The sequence below is a fragment of the Triticum dicoccoides genome, chromosome 1A (genome assembly GCF_002162155.2).
Source record: "Triticum dicoccoides isolate Atlit2015 ecotype Zavitan chromosome 1A, WEW_v2.0, whole genome shotgun sequence".
Lineage (NCBI taxonomy): Eukaryota > Viridiplantae > Streptophyta > Magnoliopsida > Poales > Poaceae > Triticum > Triticum dicoccoides.
This window is the reverse complement of record NC_041380.1, coordinates 362,549,281-362,558,157: the sequence shown is the minus strand read 5'-3', so window position 1 is coordinate 362,558,157 and position 8,877 is coordinate 362,549,281. Positions and strand designations below refer to the sequence as shown.

The window sequence follows — 8,877 nt, the reverse complement described above, 5'->3', positions numbered from 1 at the left end:
TGGGTTTTTCGGGCCGGGCTCGGGCCGGGTCGTCGGGCCGGGCTGCCCATGCCCGGGTTTAGATTAAAGACTCCGTCCCATGTCCGGAAGGGACTTTCCTTGGCGTGGAAGGCAAGCTTGGCGATACGGATATGAAGATCTCCTACCATTGTAACCGACTTTGTGTAACTCTAACCCTCTCCGGTGTCTATATAAACCGGAGGGTTTTAGTCCGTAGGACAACATACACATCAACAATCATACCATAGGCTAGCTTCTAGGGTTTAGCCTCTCCGATCTCGTGGTAGATCTACTCTTGTACTACCCATATCATCAATATTAATCAAGCAGGACGTAGGCTTTTACCTCCATTGAGAGGGCCCGAACCTGGGTAAAACTTCGTGTCCCTTGCCTCCTGTTACCATCCGGCCTAGATGCACAGTTCGGTACCCCCTACCCGAGATCCGCCGGTTTTGACACTGACATTGGCGCTTTCATCGAGAGTTCCTCGGTGTCATCGCCGTCAGGCTCGATGGCTCCTACGATCATCGATAGCGATGTAGTCCAGGGTGAGATCTTCCTCCCCGGACAGATCTTCGTCTTCGGCGGCTTCGCACTGCGGGCAATTCGCTTGGCCGTCTGGAGCAGATCAAAAGCTACGCCCCTGGCCGTCAGGTCAGATTTGGAAGTTTAAACTACACGGCTGACATCCGCGGGGACTTGATCTTCGACGGATTTGAGCCACTGCCGAGCGCGCCGGACTGTCACGACAGGCATGATCTAGCTCTGCCGCCGAACAGTGCCCTGGAGGCCGCACCCGCATCGGCTCCGACCCTTAATTCGGAGCCAACTGCGCCGATCGAGGAAGGGCGGTTGGACGCCACCTCGGGGGCTGCGACCCCAACGGCGATTGAGCCGAACACTAGCCCCGTACTCTGTGAGACTCGTGACTCCTAGGAGCCGGACTCCTCTCTGGACTCCGAACCCTCCGCGCCCCTGCCGATCGAATCCGATTGGGCACCGATCATGGAGTTCACTGCCGCGAACATCTTTCAGCACTCGCCTTTCAGCGATATCCTGAAGTCACTGAAGTCTCTCTCTTTATCAGGAGAGCCCTGGCCGGACTACGGTCAGCAAGGTTGGGGTACGGACAATGAAGAAATTCAAAGCCCACCCACCACCCACTTTGTAGCCACTGTCGACGACTTAACCGACATGCTCGACTTCGACTCCGAAGACATCGACGGTATGGACGCTGATGAAGGAGATGATGAAGAACCAGCGCCTACTAGGCCCTGGAAAGCCACCTCGTCATATGACATATACATGGTGGACACCCCAAAAGAGGGAGATGGCGATGGAACAGCGGAGGATGACCCCTCCAAGAAACAGCCTAAGCGCCGGCGTCAGCGGCGCCGCTCAAAATCCCGCCAAAACAAATACGGTGATTCCAGCACGGGAGATAATAATACTCCAGAAAGCACCGAAGAAAACCCCCTCCAGCAAGATTTAGCACAGGAGGATGGAGAAACCAGCCCTCATGAGAGAGCAGCAGACAGAGAGGTCGAGGACGATAATTATATGCCTCCCTCTGAAGACGAGGCAAGCCTTGATAACGATGACGAATTCGTCGTGCCAGAGGATCCCGTCGAGCAAGAGCATTTTCAACGCAGGCTTATGGCCACGGCAAGAAGCCTCAAGAAAAAACAGCAACAACTTAGAGATGATCAAGATTTGCTAGTCGACAGATGGACTGAAGTCCTTGCGGCCGAAGAGCATAAACTCGAACGCCCCTCCAAGAGCTACCCAAAGCGCAGGTTGCTACCCCGATTAGAGGAGGAAGCACTTGATGCGGCCGACCGGCCACCTCGTGGTCGCGACAGAGAGGCCTCTCGGCCCTCCACTCAAGCCGCACCCCGTACCAAGGCACGGGAATATGCACCGGACTTACGAGACATGTTGGAGGACAAGGCAAGGCAAACAAGATCGATCTACGGATCACATGGGCGCCCCACGGCTCGAGACGGTAACCGTCATGCCGGCCACAAATTCGGCAGGGCCAAACACAGTAGACAAGGCTCATTGGAGCTACGTCATGATATAGCCCAGTACAGAGGTGCCGCACACCCACTATGCTTTACAGACGAAATAATGGATCATCAAATCCCCGAGGGTTTCAAACCCGTAAACATCGAATCATATAATGGCACAACAGATCCTACGGTATGGATCGAGGATTATCTCCTTCATATCCACATGGCCCGCGGCGATGATTTCCACGCCATCAAATACCTCCCACTCAAGCTTGAAGGACCAGCTCGGCATTGGCTTAACAGCTTGCCAACAGGATCAATCAGTTGTTGGGAGGACCTGGAAGCCGCATTCCTCAACAATTTCCAGGGCACTTATGTGCGACCCCTAGACGCCGATGACCTAAGTCACGTAATTCAGCAGCCAGAGGAATCGGCCAGGCAATTCTGGACACGGTTCCTAACAAAGAAAAATCAAATAGTCGACTGTCCGGATGCCGAGACCCTACCAGCCTTCAAGCACAATATCCGTGACGAGTGGCTGGACCGGCACGTTGGACAGGAAAAGCCGAAATCTATGGCAGCACTCACGACACTCATGACCCGCTTTTGCGCGGCAGAAGACAGCTGGCTTGCTCGTAGCAACAATATGACCAAGAACCCTGGTAATTCGGACACCAGGGATAGTAGTGGCAGGTCGCGTCGCAACAAGCAGAAGCGCCACATTAATGGCGACAATGCTGAGGATACGGCAGTTAATGCCGGATTCAGAGGCTCTAAATCCGGTCAGCGGAAAAAGCCATTCAAAAGGAATCCTAGGGGCCCGTCTAGTTTGGACCGAATACTCGACCGCTTGTGCCAGATACATGGCACCCCCGAAAAGCCGGCCAATCACACCAACAGGGATTGTTGGGTGTTCAAGCAGGCAGGCAAGTTAAACACCAAAAACGAAGACAAGGGGCTGCATAGCGATGACGACGAGGAGCCCCGGCCGCCGAACAATAGTGGACAGAAGGGTTTTCCCCCACAAGTGCGGACGGTGAACATGATATACGCAACCCACGTTCCCAAAAGGGAGCGGAAGCGCGCGTTAAGGGACGTATACGCGATAGAGCTAGTCGCCCCAAAGTTCAACCCATGGTCCTCCTGCCCGATCACCTTTGATCGAAGGGACCATCCCACTAGCATCCGTCATGGCGGATTCGCCGCATTGGTTCTAGACCCAATTATTGGCGGATTTCATCTCACTAGAGTCCTTATGGACGGCGGCAGCAGCCTGAACCTGCTTTACCAGGATACAATGCGGAAAATGGGCATAGATCCCTCGAGGATTAAGCCCACCAAAACGACCTTTAAAGGTGTAATACCAGGTGTAGAGGCCAACTGTACAGGCTCAGTCACACTTGAAGTGGTCTTGGATCTCTGGATAATTTCCGAAGCGAGGAGTTAATCTTCGACATAGTCCCGTTTCGCAGTGGTTATCACGCACTGCTCGGGCAAACCGCATTCGCTAAGTTGAATGCGGTACCGCACTACGCATACCTTAAGCTCAAGATGCCAGGCCCTCGAGGAGTAATTACGGTCAATGGAAACACCGAATGCTCCCTCCGAACGGAGGATCACACGGCGGCCCTTGCAGCGGAAGTACAAAGCAGCCTCTCCAGGCAGTTCTCCAGTCCGGCCACTAAACGACCGGACACCATTAAGCGCGCCCGGAGTAACCTACAACAAGACCGCCTGGCACGATCCGAGAAGGCGTAGCAATGCGGCCCCAACCCCAACCCTCGCAAAAAGGCGAGGCCACTATTTCGCGTACATAACTACGCTCTAGAGATACCATGGGTACAGGGGGAGGGGCACCATCACGGCACGCCCAAAACACGTCTTAAACCGCACCAGGGGCTGCCGATTTTTTAATTTTCTCTTACTTTCAGGACTCCATCCTTCGGAAGGCCTGTTCGGCAGTTCAATTGCCGCACAAATGATGCAAGAACCAGGGAAGCAGACAAGCCACGCCGCATTACGGAACTCCCAGGTGGTCTCTATCACGAGCAGTATACTTGTTCCGCATACTATTCCGCAGCTTGCCCCTGGAACGAACATGTTAACTAGTCCAACCTTCCACTTATCGCATTATTTGTATCGTTCTGCTTTGATCGCAGCCCTTTTTAATAAACAATGCAAAGCTTTCGTCTATTTTTGCATTAACTTTTTTCTTTATATATGTTCCTTAACGACTTGTTGCACCCGTACACGTTGGTACGGCCAAAATACGCCAGGGGCTTTGGTACCCCTCAATATGGTGTGAGAAGTCCGAACACTTTAACAAGTGCGGCACCCCGAACTTATAGCATTGTATGCATCGGCTCCGAATCATGTATTGGGTCAATAGTTGGGTTTGCCCAGCTCCTATGTTTTGGTGCCTTACGTTCCGCTATATCGGCTAAGGTAGCACTAGGAGAACCACTGCGATTGTGCCCCGGTTGAGCTGGGTCGAGCACCTTAGTGGAGAAAGCTAAAACTGATTGTCATGATGAAGCGAGAGCTGGTCGCTGTTCGAGAGGTTTTTCGAGTCCCTAAAGACTTATGCCGCTTAGGGCGAGGAGTCGGCTCTGTCCGACCAAGGCGTGGATAGCGCCCCGAACTCGGTCTTCCGAATACCAGGGGATTCGCCGAAATTTAAAATTATAGAATTCTATGGCTAAGTGAGAGTGTTCATGCATTATAGTCCGATTGCCTTGTTCGTTGGGCTGAGCGCCTCCCTCGAAGGACCCAAACATGGGAAAAAGAGCGCTCAGGTTTATCCCCGAACACCCCAGCACTAGCGGCACGGGGGCAGAAGCCGACAACTTGCCATCTCTCAGAATTGATAAACAGCCGCACAGAAGGTAATATTTTAAATTCCAACTGCATTGCTTAGCGCATATAAACAAGTTTTCATTGCACAGGACAAAACGAGCAAGTTTCACTCAAAAATTACATCCCTAGAACATTCATCCGCCATAAGGCAGGCACCCTTCAGAACATCCTTATAGTAATTCTCGGGCTTGCGATGCTCTTTCCCCGGCGGTGGCTCGTCCTTCACAAGCTTCTCAGCATCCAGCTCGCCCCAGTGCACCTTAGCATGGGCAAGGGCCCTACGGGCACCTTCAATGCAGACGGAGCGCTTGATGACTTCGAGCCTTGGACAGGCCTCCACCAGCCGCCACACCAGCCCGAAATAGCTCCCAGGAAGAGCCCCTCCAGGCCACAACCGAACAATAAGGCCCTTCATGGCCTGTTCGGCCGCCTTGTGGAGCTCGACCAGTTGCTTCAGTTGGTCGCTCAGGGGCACGGGGTGTCCGGCCTCAGCGTACTGAGACCAGAACACCTTCTCTGTTGAGCTACCCTCCTCGGCTTGATAGAATGCGGCGGCATCGGACACACTCTGGGGAAGATCTACGAACACTCCTGGAGAGCTCCGGATTTGGGTAAGTAATAAGTAACTCACGTTTATGTGTTTGCTTTGCATAAAGAATGCCTTACCCGCCGCTATCTTCTTCACCTCATCCAACTCCTGGAGGGTCTTCTGGGATTCGGCCTTGGCAGACTTGGCATTTTCAATAGCCACCGCGAGCTCGGACGCTCGCGTCTTTGAGTCAAGCTCCAAACTCTCATGTTTTTCCATAGGAGCCTAGAGCTCTTGCCTCACCTTGCCAACCTCGGCCTCATACTTCTCCTGCTCGGTGCGCTCCGAGGCCGCCCTCTTCTCGGCCTCGACCAGCGCTTGCTTAAGGGTCGCCACTTCAGACGTGGCCCCTACAATAGCCACGATAATCCTGTCATTCTTTGCAATTGCACCTTTTATATATATTAAAAAACAAGGTACTTCTTACCTTCATTGTCCTCGAGCTGCTTCTTGGCACGCCTGAACTCTTGCTCGGACCGCTCAAGGTTCGGCTTTAGCGTGTCCACTTCCGCAGTCAGTGCGGCGGACACAAGCAGGGAAGCCTGCATATGCATATTGACTCAATTTTGTTAGACTCCTGTGAATTTTATTTGATCCTCTATTCGGCTTTTCTTCCTGAATGCCAAACAGAGCATCAGGGGCTACTGTCTATGCGGTAATATTATTTACACATTCTTTACTTACCTCAAAGCCTGTTAAAAGGCTAGTACAAGCTTCAGTCAGTCCACTCTTGGCGGACTGAACCTTCTGGACCACCGCACTCATAATAGTGCGGTGCTCCTCGTCGATGGAGGCGCCTTGGAGCGCCTCCAACATATTGTCCGGCGCCTCCGGTTGGACGGGGGCCACCGGCACGGTGGACTTGCTCCTCTTGGAAGGAGGTCCCTCGCTGGACCCTGGAACCTTTGAAGGTTCCGGAGCGGTGTCTGTCCTAGAGCCGGACTTGGAGCCCTGGGGGGTTTCATCCTCTTTACTCCTGGAGTCCGGGAAGTCACCTTGCGGCACCTCCAGGACCACCTCCTCCCGGCTTGGAACCTGTTGGGACAACACTCCGGTGTCGTCCGTAGGGCGGGGGGAGGAAGCCGTCGGAAGCGAGTTCACATCCGACGAGTCCAGTGAGCCGCTCGACGACGCGTCAAGCCGGTCTTTGGGTGGGCTGCATAAACATATTCGACGTAAGGGAAAGCTGTGCAATAAACGAATACTATGAATTACTCTGGTATCTGGATACTTACGATTTTGCCAGGGGCTTGGCCCTGGGCTGCCACTCCTGTCTGTCATCGTCGGCGTTGGTGGAGCAGTCCGGAGGAAGGGTTTTCCCCTTCTTGGACCCTCCGGCCTCCCCAGAGAGGGCGGCCATCCTTTTCTTCTCTCCTCCCACTGGAGGGGGAGAGGTCTCTTCTTCTTCCTCCTCGTCTTCATGGGAGGAATACGCCTCAGAACCATCGGATGATGGATCTGGCACCTCCTGGCACCGGGCACTCTTTTGAGTCCCCGCGGCCTTTTTCGCGGCCTTCTTCTCTGGCACCACATAGGGTGCTAGAACTAGCAGCTTCGCCAAGCGAGCGTCCGCTGGGCCTTGGGGCAAAGGAGGCGGATAGTTGATCTGTCCGGATGTCACCTGCCAATCCTGTCAAAGGTAAGGGTGCTTAGATCCCGCATGGAGTCAAACTATGAAAAACAGATGCCCTGTAAAAGGAAAAAACAGCTTACCGCGAGAGCGTGACGCTGCGCACTGAATCCGCGATCCTCGGTAGCGGATGCGGGAGCCTCGGCGCCCTTGAAAAGCACCTTCCAGGCATCTTCGTACGTCGTGTCGAAGAGCCTGCTCAGAGTTTGGTGCCACGCCGGGTCGAACTCCCACAGGTTGAAAGCCCATTGTTGACATGGGAGGATCGAGCGGATGAGCATAACCTGGACTACGTTGACAAGTTTGAGGTTCTTGTCCACCAGGGTTTGGAAGCATGTTTGGAGTCCGGTCAGCTCTCCCTTCTTACCCCACGACAGGCCCGTCTCCTTCCAGGAGGTGAGCCACGTAGGGGGTCCGGATCGAAACTCAGGGGGTGCGACCCATTCGGCGTCGCGTGGCTCGGTGATGTAAAACCACCCCGATTGCCACCCCTTCAGTGTCTCCACAAAGGAGCCCTCGAGCCATAGGACGTTGGCCATCTTGCCCACCATGGCGCCTCCGCACTCCGCCTGGTTGCCGCGCACCACCATCAGCTTGACGTTGAAAGTCTTGAGCCATAGGCCGAAATGGGGGCGGATGCGGAGGAAGGCCTCGCACACGACGATAAGCGCCGAGATGTTGAGGACGAAGTTCGGGGCCAGATCATGGAAATCCAGGTCGTAGTAGAACATGAGCCCCCGGACAAATGGGTGGAGAGGGAAGCCCAGTCCGCGGAGGAAATGGGGGAGGAACACCACCCTCTCATGGGGCCTAGGGGTGGGGATGAGCTGCCCCTTTTCGGGAAGTCGGTACGCGATGTTGTTAGACAGGTATCCGTCCTTCCTCAGCTTTTTGATGTGTCCCTCCGTGACGGAGGAGACCATCCACTTGCCTCCCGCTCCGGGCATGGCTGGAGAAGGTTGAGGTGGGGAGTGCGGACTTGGGCGCTGGAGCTCGAGTGCGCAAGAATAGATAGGCGAAGGAGGAAGAAGGCGTAGGTGAAAAGGTGGATCCTTATCCCCTTATATGGGTGGACGCAACTACATGTCCCCACCAGTCTGGTAAAACTCGCTTATCTCCAAGCGCCGTAATCAATGGCGCGGTTGGGTTACCCACGCCCGTATTGATGAGAATCCCGGGATAAGGGGACATGATCTCTGCTGTAAACAAGACGTGCCAAGGAAACAGCCTCGCATGACGCGCTGAGGTGGGATAATGAGACGACTCGGATAAAGGCTTGGCCGTGGTGTGACACGCTACGGAATACGTCAGCAGATTAGATTGGTGTAAATATTATTCTCTCTATGGCAATATGTGGAAACTATCGGATTTCGGGTTCTGGCAGACCCTTGAGGTTCAAACACTGGGGTGCGCGCGGAGATTTCGCCTTCTACCTACCTGCACCCCTCCGCCTCGCTAAGATCTAAGCTATGGAAAGAACAGCACAAGAGACACAGGGTTTATACTGGTTCGGGCCACCATTGTGGTGTAATACCTTACTCCAGTGTGTGGTGTGGTGGATTGCCTCTTGGGCTGATGATGATGAGCAATACAAGGAAGAACAGCCTCGCGAGGGTCTGTTCTTGGCTAGGGGGATGAACTGCTAGGAGGACTTCAGTCACCCTTCTCTCTCTCTCTCTCTCTCTCTCTCTCTCCTCGATTCTCTCTCTGATTTCGATCCGATCTCCGATCTCTCCTACCCTGTGGGTGGCTAGTCCTATTTATAGGCAAAGGCCCTGGGCCTCTTCCCA

General features: G+C 54.1%; 1 pseudogene; it reads right to left on the bottom strand.

Annotated features, from left to right (window-relative positions):
* The window catches only part of LOC119353117, a 47,252-nt pseudogene extending 39,218 nt beyond the window's left edge, over positions 1-8,034 (bottom strand).
* Positions 8,035-8,877: the final 843 nt, after the last annotated feature.